This window comes from Hyaena hyaena, unplaced genomic scaffold (assembly GCF_003009895.1).
Source record: "Hyaena hyaena isolate Hyena2069 unplaced genomic scaffold, ASM300989v1 scaffold_21, whole genome shotgun sequence".
NCBI lineage: Eukaryota > Metazoa > Chordata > Mammalia > Carnivora > Hyaenidae > Hyaena > Hyaena hyaena.
Genome location: NW_024080653.1, coordinates 6,574,350 through 6,588,198, shown reverse-complemented (window position 1 = coordinate 6,588,198; position 13,849 = coordinate 6,574,350).

Below are 13,849 nucleotides of genomic sequence, written 5' to 3'. Positions count from 1 at the left end.
TGTAGGACCCTTTGGCTTACATGGGACGAGATGTCCACCTGGGAGGCTGAGGGGTGCCGTTTTCAGCCAGCGGGGGAAGTCCCCGGCCAGTGCCAGGCGAGAACTGGGGTCAGCGGTCCTGCTGTGCTGGACCTTCGTAGCCTTTTCTCAGGCTCACCACCTTCTTTTTTCACATTTGGTCAACAATCCTCTGCCCCATCACAATTTTCTTGGTGTTTGCCCACTGGGGCTGCCTGTCAGCTGTACAACAAAGCCGCCTGGCCCTGTGAGGCTGCAACTGTCCAAGGGTCCCGGCTGGCCCCTGGAACACACATTCATTCTTCACCCGCCTTTAATTTACTTCTGACACCAGGAGTCTGGAGCCTCTGGCCTCAGCCGCCCTGTGGGTCCAGCTCCAAGGCAACCCCAAACAGGTCCCTCAAACTAATGAGGCTCTGGAGTGGCATCAGGAGGGGCCGCTGCCGTGGAGACAGCCCACGGTCACCCAGTTACCACGGCACCGAGCAGAGTCCTGGGGTCGGCCGCCCGAGGTTTGCATCATCTAGAAATTTCCTGCTTGCTAAACTGTCTGTCTTATTGACACAGAAGTTGTGCACTGAGCCCCTTGGCTGGCTCTGTGGGCTCTGTCCAGCCCGACCAGATGTCCCCTGAGCACGATAATCCCACTGCAGAGCTCTGGGGAGAAGAAGGGCTCAGGGTAGCGTCCTGAGCTACGTCCCCCCTGTCCACGGGCCCCCCACCCCCACCCCTGGCCAGCTCCTGAGAACAGCACTACCCTGTGCACATTACGGCCCTCACAGCAGCCAAGCCCCCACAGAGACACCTTCAAATGAGGAGAAAGAGTGGGAAGAAGGAAGGTGTATGGCTGCACAGGAAGGGAGCCATGTGAGGAAAGTCTACTGCACACCAGATCCCCTCAGTTCCCTGAAGAGCAGGTGTCTTTACTAAGGCCCAGAGAGGCCAGGCAACTTGTCCAAAGTTGAACAGCCTGTGAATGGCAGTCCAGAGGTAGGCTAGGAGCCAGTCGCCATGAAAAGTGTTTAGGAGGCCAGATGCTCACCCCGAGGATACTGCAGGTGTCCTCGACATTTACACGTAAGGGGTCTCGATTCTCTTTGACATGCTGGGACAGGTGCCAGCAGCATTGGGCGATGCAACCCCAGCTCTGCTGGCCACAGCCTGCCGCTGCTCCACCCGGTCAGGATGCCATTTAGAATCAAAGCTGCTGCATCTTAGGGGGTAACCCATTGAACAAGAGCATTTGGGTGCAAAGGCTCCAGGGCCCCTTTGTGGCCCATTGGGAGCCGTGTCCAGCCTCTGTCCCCATTAAAACTTTGGGAGTTTATCACTGAGCAGGGGCAGAGTATAGGAGCCATGCCAGGGCCTTTTCACCATTGAACTTCTAGCAACTAATGACCTGCAAGCTGTCTTCACATTGGGAAGTAATGACTTTCCAAAACTGAAAAGATTTTCTTCACCCCTATCATACATTTTGTGAGTTTTGGTGTCACCATGCAAAAATTGAATAAGGTCTCAGGTCCAGGATAGCCCAGCCCTGAGTGTGACTTGGGCAAACTCACAGACCCTTAAGTTGTCCTAAACCATCCAGGCTCCTGCAAAAGACCCCAGTATCCTACCTGTACTCAAACTCCAGCTGCTCCGATGTTCAAACTGTGACGGACTAGCCCCAGGGCCACAGAAAGAGGCCAAGCACCCGGCCACACTCTCCATGGGAGGCCATTTCCAGTGAGCACAGCACCCCCACTCTCACTGTCGGTCTGAAGCTCCTTAGGGAGGAAAAAGTGGTCTGAAGAAAACTCGTGCAAGGCTTCTGGTTTGAGAGGGAAGCCACTGGTCGAGGAGGGGACACTTCTATTTTGCTATCTCTTCCTTCCTCTAGCCTTCTCTATGAGTCAGGACACAAAAGAAATGTGAGTTTTCAGGTCAGAATTCACAATTCTCTTGCTCTCCTTCTGCCCCTCTCCCTTGTTCACTTTCTCTCTCACACACAAATAAAATAAAACTTTTTTTTAATTAAAAAAAAAGAACTTGCAATCATGTAATGTGTCACCTTTAAGGCCATTTTTCAGAGTCCTGCTGAAGCCCACCCTTGGGCTGGTATGCACGTTTCTGAAGCAATATGAGGCTGAGTGCTCAGCCTTCAGGACAGAGCCACTGGCTGTTGGTAACCTATCACTGCACCCGCTGCTCATGCTTGTCACTAGACACTGCAACCCCAAGGCTGCCAAGAGTCCTCAACGCTCACCAGCTCCCTCTTCCAGGTTGAAGAGACTCTCCTCCCATGCTGGGTCCCAGAGAGCCTTGAGCTCCTTGTGGGCAGTGCTGGAGGCAGAGGAGAAAAAGTCTCAAGTGCTTGCTGAGCAGTGGGAGCCTCAGTTCAGGGACTGCATGGCGAGAGGTGCATTCTTTACCAGTACTGTTTGGAGTTTCGGGACCATTGTCTGGTGAGTAATACAGTTGCTTATAATTATATGGTTGTTAAATGTCTAAAACACAGTCTTCCAGGTGTTGAAACCCAACTTAGCCCTAAGTGTCTAACCTCCAGGTTAGCCAAGACCTTTGTGCTCAATCTGTTCAGATTCAAGCCAGCCAGCCACAGGGAAATGTCACAATGGTTTGGTGACTGACCTGTTTCCAGTTTGGCTAAGCTTCCATCCTGCTGCCTGTTTCAGAGGTGAAACCCCACTCACGAAGCCTGTGCAATCCAAAGGAGAAGAGGGAGCTGGAGGGATATTTGGCTCTCAAGTTGGAGTATTTTTGCACCTGGAGAAAGGGACTGAGACTCCCAGACTCTTCTAAAACTCTACAGAAGGGTCCATACAAATCAGACAGGCATTGAAATATTACCCTGTGCTTATCAACAGGGGCACCAAGTCCTTGTCACATCGCAGCCAATTGCAAGACTGTGAATGTTTTTCCCTATTCTTTGTATTTGCAAGCTCAGAACAAAAGTCCTGATTCCTTCTGGGTGCCTGGCCTGCAACGGACCAGGCGACCATCAGGCGAATGGGGCTGCTGGGCCTGGCTTTGTGACTCAAACCGCCAGTGTTCCCAAAGGTAGGGGCCATTCCCTAAAGGTAAACCAAGCCCCTCATGAGACTTCCTGAAGGAAAACTACTGCCTCTGCGATGCGGGGCAGTGGGAGCTGTGATGCCCCCAAGGTCTGGAAGTGACTCGGGCCCACCCCCAGCTCTGACCCATATGGTCCTCTCCCCTTTCCAAGCCTGACTACATTCCTATCCCTTCTGAAGACCTTGGCTGCAGACCTTGACCACTTGACCCTCCCCTGACCCCCACCCCACCCCTCAGACTTAATTACGCGCCCCGTCAGGGGACAGCTGGATGATTGTTTGAGTCAGAGCACTGTTGGTACTGCCCGTGGCTCTCACAAAACCCGCTCCAGGCACCAGGCAGGGCACCCGCAAGGGTGGATGCTGCAACATGAGTGCAAGTGAATAGATGTGACTTAGTAATTCAAATATAGCTGTTTATGAAAACAGCATAGCATTATTATTAAAAAATAAAATAGTCATCTTAAACCTAGGAAATACTGCAAGGAGACAGCTAATTATACAGCTCCTTTCTCACTGTCTTGGCTCCTCCTTCCTTCCTGGTCCCACCTCCTCTCCTCCTGGCCCCACCTCTTCCTGTCCTGGCTCCACCTCTTCCTGTCCTGGCTCCACCTCTTCCTGTCCTGGCTCTACCTCTTGGTAGGGTCAGTGCCAGAGGAGAAGGGACATATTCCAAAGCCACACTCTGAGTCTATGGTTCTCTCTGGTGTCTGTGAACAAAGGGGAGGGTACAGCCCTCAGAGGCTTTGGTGCTCTGGCCTTTTTAGGGATCTCTGCAAACAGCTTTTCTTTTTAATTGAGGTAAAATCCACGTATAAAATAAACTGTTTTAAGCATTTTATTTATTTTTTTATTTTTTAATGTTTATTCATTTTTGAGAGGGAGAGAGAGAAAGAGAGTGAGTAGGGGAGGGGCAGAGAGAGAGGGAGACACAGAATCCAAAGCAGGCTCTAGGCTCTGAGCTGCCAGTACAGAGCCCGGTGCAGGGCTCAAACTCACCAACAGTAAGATCATGATCTGAGCTGAAGTAGGATGCTTAACCGACTGAGCCACCCAGGCACCCCTGTTTTAAGCATTTTAAAAGCGTATAATTCAGGGGCACCTGGGTGGCTCAATGGGTTAAGGGTCCGACCCTTGGTTTCCACTCAGGTCACGATCTCATGGTTTGTGAGATGGAGACCCGTGTCGGACTCTATTCTGACAGTGCAGAGCCTGCTTGGGATTCTCTCTCTCTCTTTCTTTGTCAATCTGTCCTACCCCCCCCCCACTCATGCTCGCTCGCTCTCAAATTAAATAAATAAAAATTTTAAAATAAAGTATGTAATAATTTAGTGACATTTAGTGCATTCATGATCTTGTGCAGCCGTCACCTCTTTCTAGGTCCGAAACATTGTCATCATGTAAAAGGAAAACCTGTACCCGTTTGCACTCACTCCCCTTCCCTGCTCCCCAGCTCCAGGCAGCCAACGGTCTGCTTCCGTCTCTTCTTTCCCTGCTCTGGACTGTTCTTATTAATGGGATCGCATGATGTGAGGCCTTTTGTGTCTAGCTCTTTTCACTTAACAGCATGTTTTCAGGGTTCACCATGCTGTGATGCCTACCAGTGCACCACCCCTTCTCAGGGCCGAGCGATGCTCCATTGTACGCAAATCCCATGATTTATTTATGGGAGCAGCTGGTTTTACCCTGGGATGGGGACATGGCCCACTTGCTTGGCCCTGCCTCAGCATCTGGCCCCATGGACCAGTGGACTGTCCCAGTTAGGGAGAAGGGTCTGTAGGAGCTGGAGCAGGCAGGGAGGGTCTTACCATTAGCCTCTGGGCACTGGACCTTCATCATTTTCCTGTGATCTATCTGGAGAGAGGAATGCTGGTGTCTGGTTCTCACGACGATGCTATGGAGACCTCCAGCTCTCAGCAGCAGAATGAACTAGAATCTGTCCTCACTTAGTTGTGCCCTTGCCCTGCTGATGAATCAAAGACAAACCTGTACATTTAATTTGTGTGTGCAGGAAAAAAAAAAAAAACAACAGAGAAAATATTCCTAAACTAAGTGCACAAACACTAACACCTTGAAGAGAAAACAACTTTGGAGGCCCTTCTAGACCACTGGTTTCCAAGTGTGACTCACGTGACATGTGTGTGTCTTGCGTTCTTCTTGGAAGCCAAGGAGAAGGGCCAGAGGAGGCATTTCTTCCTCAAGAGCGTGAGCAGACACTGGGGTCACACACCCTTCCTGGCCACCCACCCAAGAGCCTCATGCAAGGATCACGTGCCTTGGGCTCTGGAGCCCTCACCTCCTCCCCGAAAACCCTGCCACATTCCTGGGTCTCAGAGAGATGACATTGCCCTAGACCAGCTCCTTCTCCAGGAGAATGAATCTCTGTCCATTTCACCCCCCCACCAGCCTCTCCCTCTGCAATAATGTCAGACACCCTGCAGGCAGCCTTCATGGGGGACATGCCGCCCATGGGTGGGAGCGCTGCATTTGATGTCACCCTGAGCTGCATGAATAGCTTTTTATGGTCCCCCCACGCTGGACTCAGCCAGAATGTCAAATGGTAATTAGCAGCAAACCCAGCTCTGTCCCTGGTGATATTATCATCAGACTTCTTGGGTTTCAAAGTGAGCAGCCGACTTGAAATGGCAGCAGACTGGCCTCCGTGACGGGCCTGGTGGGGTTTGAACAGTCTGGGGCCCAGGATGCCCAGAGCTGGGGCAGCCAGGGGAGAAGAGGAAGTCCGTCATGTGGAGCAGGCAAGGCTGAATGGGTGCCATGGGGTTCTTGGGGTCTGGAAGTGGCCAGAGTGATGCTCATGGGCCCTGAGCCTGGTTATAACTCCAGCTCACAACTGCTTTCCATGGCCTGTCACACAGCAGCCCCAACTGCAGCCCTTCACCCTCCCAGGCTGGCCAGGAGGCAGGGACTCTGTGTGTGTTCCTCTGGTTCTAGTTTCCTTGTGATTAAAGTAGAAGTATTGGGGGCACAGGCTGGTGTCCCCTCTCAGGCAGAAGCCATGCTCATAAAGTTGAAGAGGCTTTGGTGGAAGAGAGGCCCGTGCCACACTCCAGTGGGTGCGTGGGGAAGAGCAGGCCCTGCACGCGTGCATGGTGAGGGCAGACGTGACCCAAAAGCCTAAGTTCTCACCCTCCCTCTCTGGACTTCCTGTAGACCAGAAGAGGGTTTTGCATCTCAGATACGTTGCTACAAGTTGTGAGCCCTCGGACACCCAGAACACGAGGTGCCACTAGGCCCCCTCCATGGAAGCCAGCAGGGTGGGGCTGGGAGGGAGCCACGTCTTGCTTCTTCAGGCACCAAGGGCTGACACTCTGGGGTTTGTGAGAAGAAAGGGCTAAGAAAAGCAAGACATTCACAGTGGTGTTATTTAAAATTCAAGGAAAAGAGGAGATTTAAACCCTGAATCTATCAATTATATTCCCAAAATAAAATCCAATGCAAACATTAGCCTTCATTCATGGTCATGGAAATGTGTTTGCAAGACATTACATTTTAAAAATCAACCCAGAAAACAGATATATACTGTGACCCTAACTTTGAAAAGCCTGGAAAAGTATCTATATGTGTATACAAGTAGAGAAAATTATCTACACCGAAAGATTAAAATAGATCATTCCTGGGTCACGAACAATGGGTACTTTGATAAGTAGGAGAACAATAGTCATTTTGTGATTTTAAAAACCAAGCTCCTCAACTCAAGGGAGGGGCCCCACACCCCCTGACCCAGGGCAAGCCGAGCCACACCTCCCAGAGACTCACGGGCCAGCTTCCGGCACCTCACAGGAGGCCCATCGTGGGAGCGGAGAGAGGAGCCCTCGCAGAGTCCACACGGGCTCCTCCAGGGTGCCCTCTGCTCTGGCAGCTCTCAAGGCCAGGTCCGGACTCCCTGGGTCCCCATCCCCACTCCCGCAGGACCCCAGCCCAGGTGCAGAGCCCGTGGGCTTCTCCCCAGAGCCTCTGCCACAAGCTTCCTTGTCCTACCCAGCTTTGGAGCACATCTTGTTCTCTTGTTGGGTCAGACTTTGGGAACCTTTTGCTAAAGCCGGGCTGCTTCTACTTCAACATTTCGCTGGCTACAGGTCTATCAATTATGTGAAAAAAGGGAAATTAATCCCCCTTGAGAACTCACCGCCCAAGCGTGCAGACCCAGAGAAACAAAACATGGTGTGTGTGGTCAAGTCACGCACAGGGGACGGAGGCCCTGGGCCCCAGCCCGTGGCTCTGGAAAACAAGGGAGGCTTTGGCCTTGACTGACCCAGCTCCTTCTCCCATAGGCCCCAGCTCGGCCCTGCCATCTCTCGCCTGCTCTCAGACAGTAGAGGACCCACCAGGTAAAGACAGCAAACTCCAGCACCCCTCTCTCTGTCGGGTGGTCTGTGGCCCAAGCACAAGTGGACAGAGGGGACAAGTGGACAGTGGGACAGAGGAAACCACCCCCGAGAGTGGTTTCCAGTCCCAGCACCTGGACTGGCAGTGCCAGCTTGCTTGCTTTTTCCCTGTCGGAGAAAAGAAGCTCGGACTCAGGATGGCAAGGCCGGAGGGATTTTGACCCCCCAACGGTGAAAGCCTGAGAAGTCTTGTCGTGCACATGGCTAGCTCTCCCAAACCTTGAGTCCGTAAAGTCCAACAGGAAAATGAGAACATTTGGAAGAGAGTAAATGTGTGTTGTTTGCTTTGAACAAAACCTTGTTCACAGCAGCATTATTCACGATGTGGAAACAGCCTGAGTGTCCATCGAGGGTTGGATGGATGAACAAAATGTGGAACATAATTCAGTGGAATGTGACTCAGCCTTATAAAGGGGTAAGTTCTGACACACGCTACCATGTGGACGGACACTGAGGGCTGAACGGACACACCCTGCATGACTATGCTCACGGGAGGACCCTAGAGGAGTCATACCCGAAGAGACAGAAAGTAGACTGGGTGGGGGTGGGGGTCGGGCAAGGCAGGGGGAGGGGCGGGGAGCTGGGGTTTAACGGGGGACGGCTTCCATTTCACAAGACGGAAGAGTCTGGAGACGGCCGGGGATGGAGGCGGCACACAAGAACATGAGTGCTCCGTGCCCGCGAACTCTGCGCTTCAGGTGGTTGAGGTGGTAAATGTTATGTTGTGTGTATTTTATCACACAAAAGTTGTAAAATATATATGTGCCTCCAAATGTGTGAGTGTGTGCACATGCACACACAAACGCGTGGCTGAAGCAGTTCTTATAGTCGTGCACCCAGAGGTTGGCGGTCGTCGGCTCTGGGCGCTGAGATAATGCCCCTCTCCCTGCTTTGCTGGGACTTCCAAGTTTTCTAAAGGGGCGGGCAGTGTGTTCACAATGGAACAGAAGTTATAAAATGCACATCTCTCCCCAACTGGGCCTGCCTCGCTGCCCTTTCGGCCTGCTCCACACAATGGGGTCATTCAGCCGCTCTGCCTGAGGCCCGCACACACTCCTCAGCGCCCTGGTTCCCTCTGCCATAAATCAGCCCGGGGGTGAGCACCACCCTGGGCCTACTGCCTCCTTCCTCCCGTCCCTTGGGGCTGCAGCAGGCCTATGTTACACCCGCCCAGTCCCCAGAGGACAGCGGCCAAGGCAGTGCTGGGGACCAGCCTGCGTGTTTCATCTCCTGAAGGGGCAGCTGTGGCACTTTGCTGTCGCCTCGGCTCTCGGTAAGGCAAACAGAATCAGTGGCGTCCACTGGGTTTATTACGCATGTTCCCCAAATGCACAATTATCTTTCGACAAGGCACATTCTTGGTGCCTTGCCATGCCTTCGTGCCAGAACCCCAGACCGTCCTCCTGCATTCCTGGACCGTGACACCAACGCACCGCAGCCTGCTGCACTTGGCCAGATGTGCATGGAGCCGCTCACCGTGCCCAGCTGGGCTTGGGGCAGGATGGACACGCAGTCAGGGCGGAAGCCACCAGGGCAAGGGGCTGCCTGGTGCACTGCTGGTTGGAGACTCCAGAGCCCGGCCTTGACCCTTCTTGCCTGTAGCAGAACCAGGCCCTGTGGTGATCACTGTCTCGAGGGCCCTGGGCTGACCATTCTGCTTCCTGTTCTGCAGAAGAGAGGCCCCACTAGGCCTGGGGTCTGAAGGCAGCCAGCAGGACCGGGGAGGGCCCCGCCTCCTGACTCTGAGCTCCATTGGCAGGCGCTGTCCAGGGGCTCTGTGCGTGAAACCAGAAGGGTAACATGCACCCTTCTTTGGTCTGCCATAGCCAGTGGGTCAGGGACCTCTGGGCCAGAAGGCTGTCGGGACCAGCCATGTGGCCTTGGGCTGGCAGCACACCCCTCCGTACGTGACTTCTTCCTTCAACAAATGAGGGTGATGATGGCACATGTCTCCTTGGGTGCTTGTGCTGCAAACAGAATGAGGGTCTCCAATGTGTGCCTGGCAAGACACGCTTTGCACAAACGAAGCTCACGCTGTCGTGTCCCGCCGGAGAAGAGGGCAGCCCCCCTCAGCCATGACCCTCGCAGCCCTCTGACATCACTGCTCCCAGGAGCATGCACCCCCCGGGCTCTGGTGCTGGCCTCATCCTCCTTCCAAAACACTAGTTCTGTCTCAAAATTCCCTGTTCAGAGCTTCCCTAGGAAGTGGAAGGAGGGTCACATGGACTCGGGGTGCCCAGAGCCCTTGTCTCCCCAAGGTGCACTTTAACATCGGGTTTGTCCCAGAGGACAAGGTTATGCCTCTTTTACTTCCTTTTATTTTTCAGTTTTCTGACCCTTCCAACTTCTCTCTCACAGCATGTTTTCATGTGTGCTTGAGATTTAAAAAGCACTATTTAAAACTCTCAGCAACTCCCTAACCCTCTCATCTGCGCTGCTCAGCCCGGCCTGACACTGCCCCCACCTCCACCCCAGCTGCCCACCATCCCACCTCCCGTCTTACTGCCCGACACCACTCACCCTCCGTCTGGGGCTCTCTCTGCATGGCTGGGACCCCCTGGAGCACACCCCTCGCTGTGTGCAGGCTCCCTGGAGGGGCCACAGGTGACGGGAAAGGAAACCCGGGGCTGGGTGAGAACTTTTGTCCCACACTCTCCAGGCCTCCCCTCCCTCCTGACTTGCACACCCTTTAGGACCCCTCGTCGGGCCCTTCCCCTGGGGGGGAGCCCCGAGGAAGAGCCCCAGGAAGAGCTCCAGAGAGTAGAGTGGGAGACGGCAGAGGAGACTGGAAGCAGCAAGCATCCCAGGAGGGGGACGTGGCCACCCAGCCCCCTTTGGGCTTACTGAGGCTCAGCCTTTAGTGGTTTCCATTGAGGCCAACATTCCTGTGGCCATGGGGCCCCGCCCCCTCCCTGGGCCAGTGGTCACTCATGCTCCCGCCCTGCCCAGTTTGCCAGGATCCCCCACAAGAGTCTGTGTCTCCTGTCTGGCCCCTGAAGTGCCTCGTGCTGGACCTCAGGCATCACTGCTCAGATGAGAGAGAAGGAGGCTGTGCCTCCCTGCTGAGCAGCATCTGGGCGCATGGGGGTCATATCCTTTCCTGTGCCCCCCACACATCAGGGGGTCATCTCCTGTGCCCCCCCCCCACGCCTGGGCCTTCCATCTGCCCCACTTGGACCAGTGCACAGCCCCTGCAATCTGCAACCAGCACACACGGATGACCCTCCAAAGGGGGTGGAGGGGCAGTTGCCAGTGTCCAGCCGCCAAGAAAAACAAGAAGACCACAGAGCTCACCTCCCCCACTCCATACCCAGCCTCCCTCAAAGGGCCAAGAACACAGGAGACAGGAAGCAGCGATCTGATAGCTGGACCTGCTCAGCCACATCTCACAGGACGCTATCTCATCAGGAAACACCAGCCAAACCCTTGATTTCAACCTCTTCCACATGGGTGGAGGCAGAAACGCCTCTCTTGGGAGCTGGGGCCCTGGCAAAGTGCTTGCACCTGGGGACGGAGAGGGGGGCCAGCGAAGGGCCGCCCCCAGTCGCCCTCCTTGGCTCAGGAGAGTTGCCAACCCTCCCCGCATGGTGCAGGGTTTTATACGCTCACACCCCAAAGACGCTAATGGCTCACACATGTGCAGTCAGCCTGTGTCCCGCCTTTCCCCTACTCCATGTCAAAATTCTAATCTAGGTGGGTGTTTGGTGGTGGGAGCTAGGCAGGACGGCTGTCCCCGCCCCGGCACACCCAGTGGGATAGGGGGCAGAGGTCACATGGTTTTCCTTAAGGACGGTTCCTTTGTGTGGCCACAAAGGGGTCCACTGCCCGAGGACGGACTGAGGGAAGGCGTGGACCTTTCCCTGTTCTCTTTTGCAAAGGCTGCCCTTCCCCTTCCCAGCACCTCAGGGCCAACAGCATCTTAAAGGGAGGCTGCTGGAGAGCAGGACCAGTCCTGGGCCAGAGAGGCGACACTCAGACCCTCAAAACCCAGTCCTCCTGGGAGAGCCAAGGGGCGAACAGAGAAGACTGCCTGGTGCTCATCCCAGCTCCCACCCACAGAAAGTGGGGAGACTGAGGCACAGAGAGGCAGGGCTTCCCAGGCCATGCACAGTAGCAGAGCCCACCCTCCCCAGGTACCAGGTGTGGGCACTGCTTGGCTGCACTTAGGGTCTTCAGGAGAGGAGCCCCTGGAAGCACAGAGCCCAGAGCAGTTACCCCACTGGAGGCAGCCGATCTAGGGATTTCCTCCCTGCACTGCCTGAGGGAGGGCCAGCTGCACTTGGCCCCAGCAGGACCGTGGACTTGGCATCTGCACGTGGCCGCCGAGCCCACAAGAGAGCCCTGGACAGGCTGTGGGCACAGCATGTGTCTGCACTCCCCCGAAGCTGGGCACCGTCTACCAGGACGTGGCCACATTGGAAGGAGGACCACACAGCTCTCATCACCACCCCCAGGGAGTCACAGGTGTAGGACTTCACAGGACCTCCACCAGCCCGCATGCGCCCCTAGCGGGCCTCCGGGGCGCCCTGGTGCTCGAGTGGCACCTAGGTGACTGAAGGCCCACAGCCACAGCCTGCTCTCCCCCAGCCAGGGCCAGGGCCAGCCCCCACCCCCAGCAGGAATGGTCCTTTTGTGTCGCTGCCCTGGTCCATCCTCAGCACTGCCTTGCTGCATCATGGGCGAAGGCCACACCACACAGTGGTGATTTCAGGCCACCTGGCCTGGGGCCATGCCAGGTGTAGCCCTTTGGTCTGGAAGTCCCCTTCCCTCCCTCTGGCTGCTCTGGCTGGGTGGGCACCCACTGCTGGAGCCCCTCGAGCTGTCCAGGCTGATCGCCGATCACATGGGATCACATGGGAACCTTAGCAGAAACCCAGCAGAAATTATGTCTCCCAAGGTCACACCAGCAAAGGAGACATGTGGACACAGTGCTGTAGCAGAAAAATGGCAATCCCGTTGAAAAGCAGACACGTGGGTTTTTCCTCACAGCAGTTTTTTGGGTTTTTTTTAAGGGCAGGCCCTGGGCAGGAGGGAAGGACACCCACCCACACCTCTCCCCTCCCCACATGGAGGGGAGGGATAACAAACAATTCTTTGTTATCCACACAAAGGCATAAGTGCCCAATGAAAGCGTAAACCACAGGTGGTTCTCAGGGGCTCCCTGAGTTCGAGGCCAGTCCGGGGAGCCCTGAGGTCAGCAGGCTCCTCCGTGCATTGTCCTGAGGCTAGTATGGCTTCATCCACACCTCACCTTTGCAGCACAAACTAGTCCACCCTAACTGGAGGATGGCAGAAACACCAGGGCCCGGACCGGCCTGCCCCCCAAGGCTGCATCCCCACAGCCCTGCCCCTTTGACCTGGGCCTTCACACGATCACACTTCCAGGCACTGGAGGGAAATGGGCGCACTGAGCCTGTGGGGCAACCAGCCAAGGGGGCAGAGGGAAGAGAGAAGGCCCCCAAGGGAGGACTGCGGGGTCCCAGGACTCAGAACGATGTGACCCCAGCCGGGCCTCATCGCCTGCCAGCTATCTGCTCTTCCGGAGCTCCTGAGCCTCGATCAAGCCGTAGAGGGGTTTTGTCAGGTGGGTTCACCTCTGACAGGTACCACAAGAGGGCAGTCCTCAAGGGCCCCCGCTGGAGACCCCTCCAAGGTGTGGGCACAGGCCAGCAATCTCAGGCCTCCAGCCCAGCAGCAAGCCAGAGGAGCAGGACTGAGGTCCAGACGGGACCCACAGAGAGCTGGAGAGGCCAAGCGTCCTGTTCATGGTGGCAGGGACCAGGGCCGCTTCCCAGCCACCATGCACCTGCAGGGTCAGAACCACAGCTGCCTGTGGGACCCCGGCCCCCACAGAAGTCAGGAGGTGGGGGAAGAATGGCCCAGAATGGGGAGGCAGAACCAGGCTGGGCTTCCGCTAAGCAGCAGTCAGGTAGAATGGGCGCTGAGGAGGCGGTCGGGAGGTGTGGCGTCCCTGCTGCTCGGCCCCTGCAGGCGGAACCTCGCAGACAAGGGGCCCTGGAGGTGTTCACAGGTGTCTGCACCCATGCGGCCTCTGGAAGCCGGGTGTGGTCAGGACCGAGGGCGCCTGGCCTGGGACCACTTCCTTCCACCTGCATCTGAGTTCCTGATGTTGATGGAGATGATGCTGTTGTATACAGGTAGGTGGGTGCTGTCTGCCAGGCCCTGTCCGGGCCCTGTCTGAATACCCTCTCCTGCTACATGAGCCTCTTCTCAATGGTTCTACAAGCCCCCACCCACCTCGGACCCCGGCCACTGTCACAGTGACTGGCTGGGGCCACAGGGCCAGAGGAGCCATGTAGCCCCTGGGTGGACACACCGACATGTGACCAG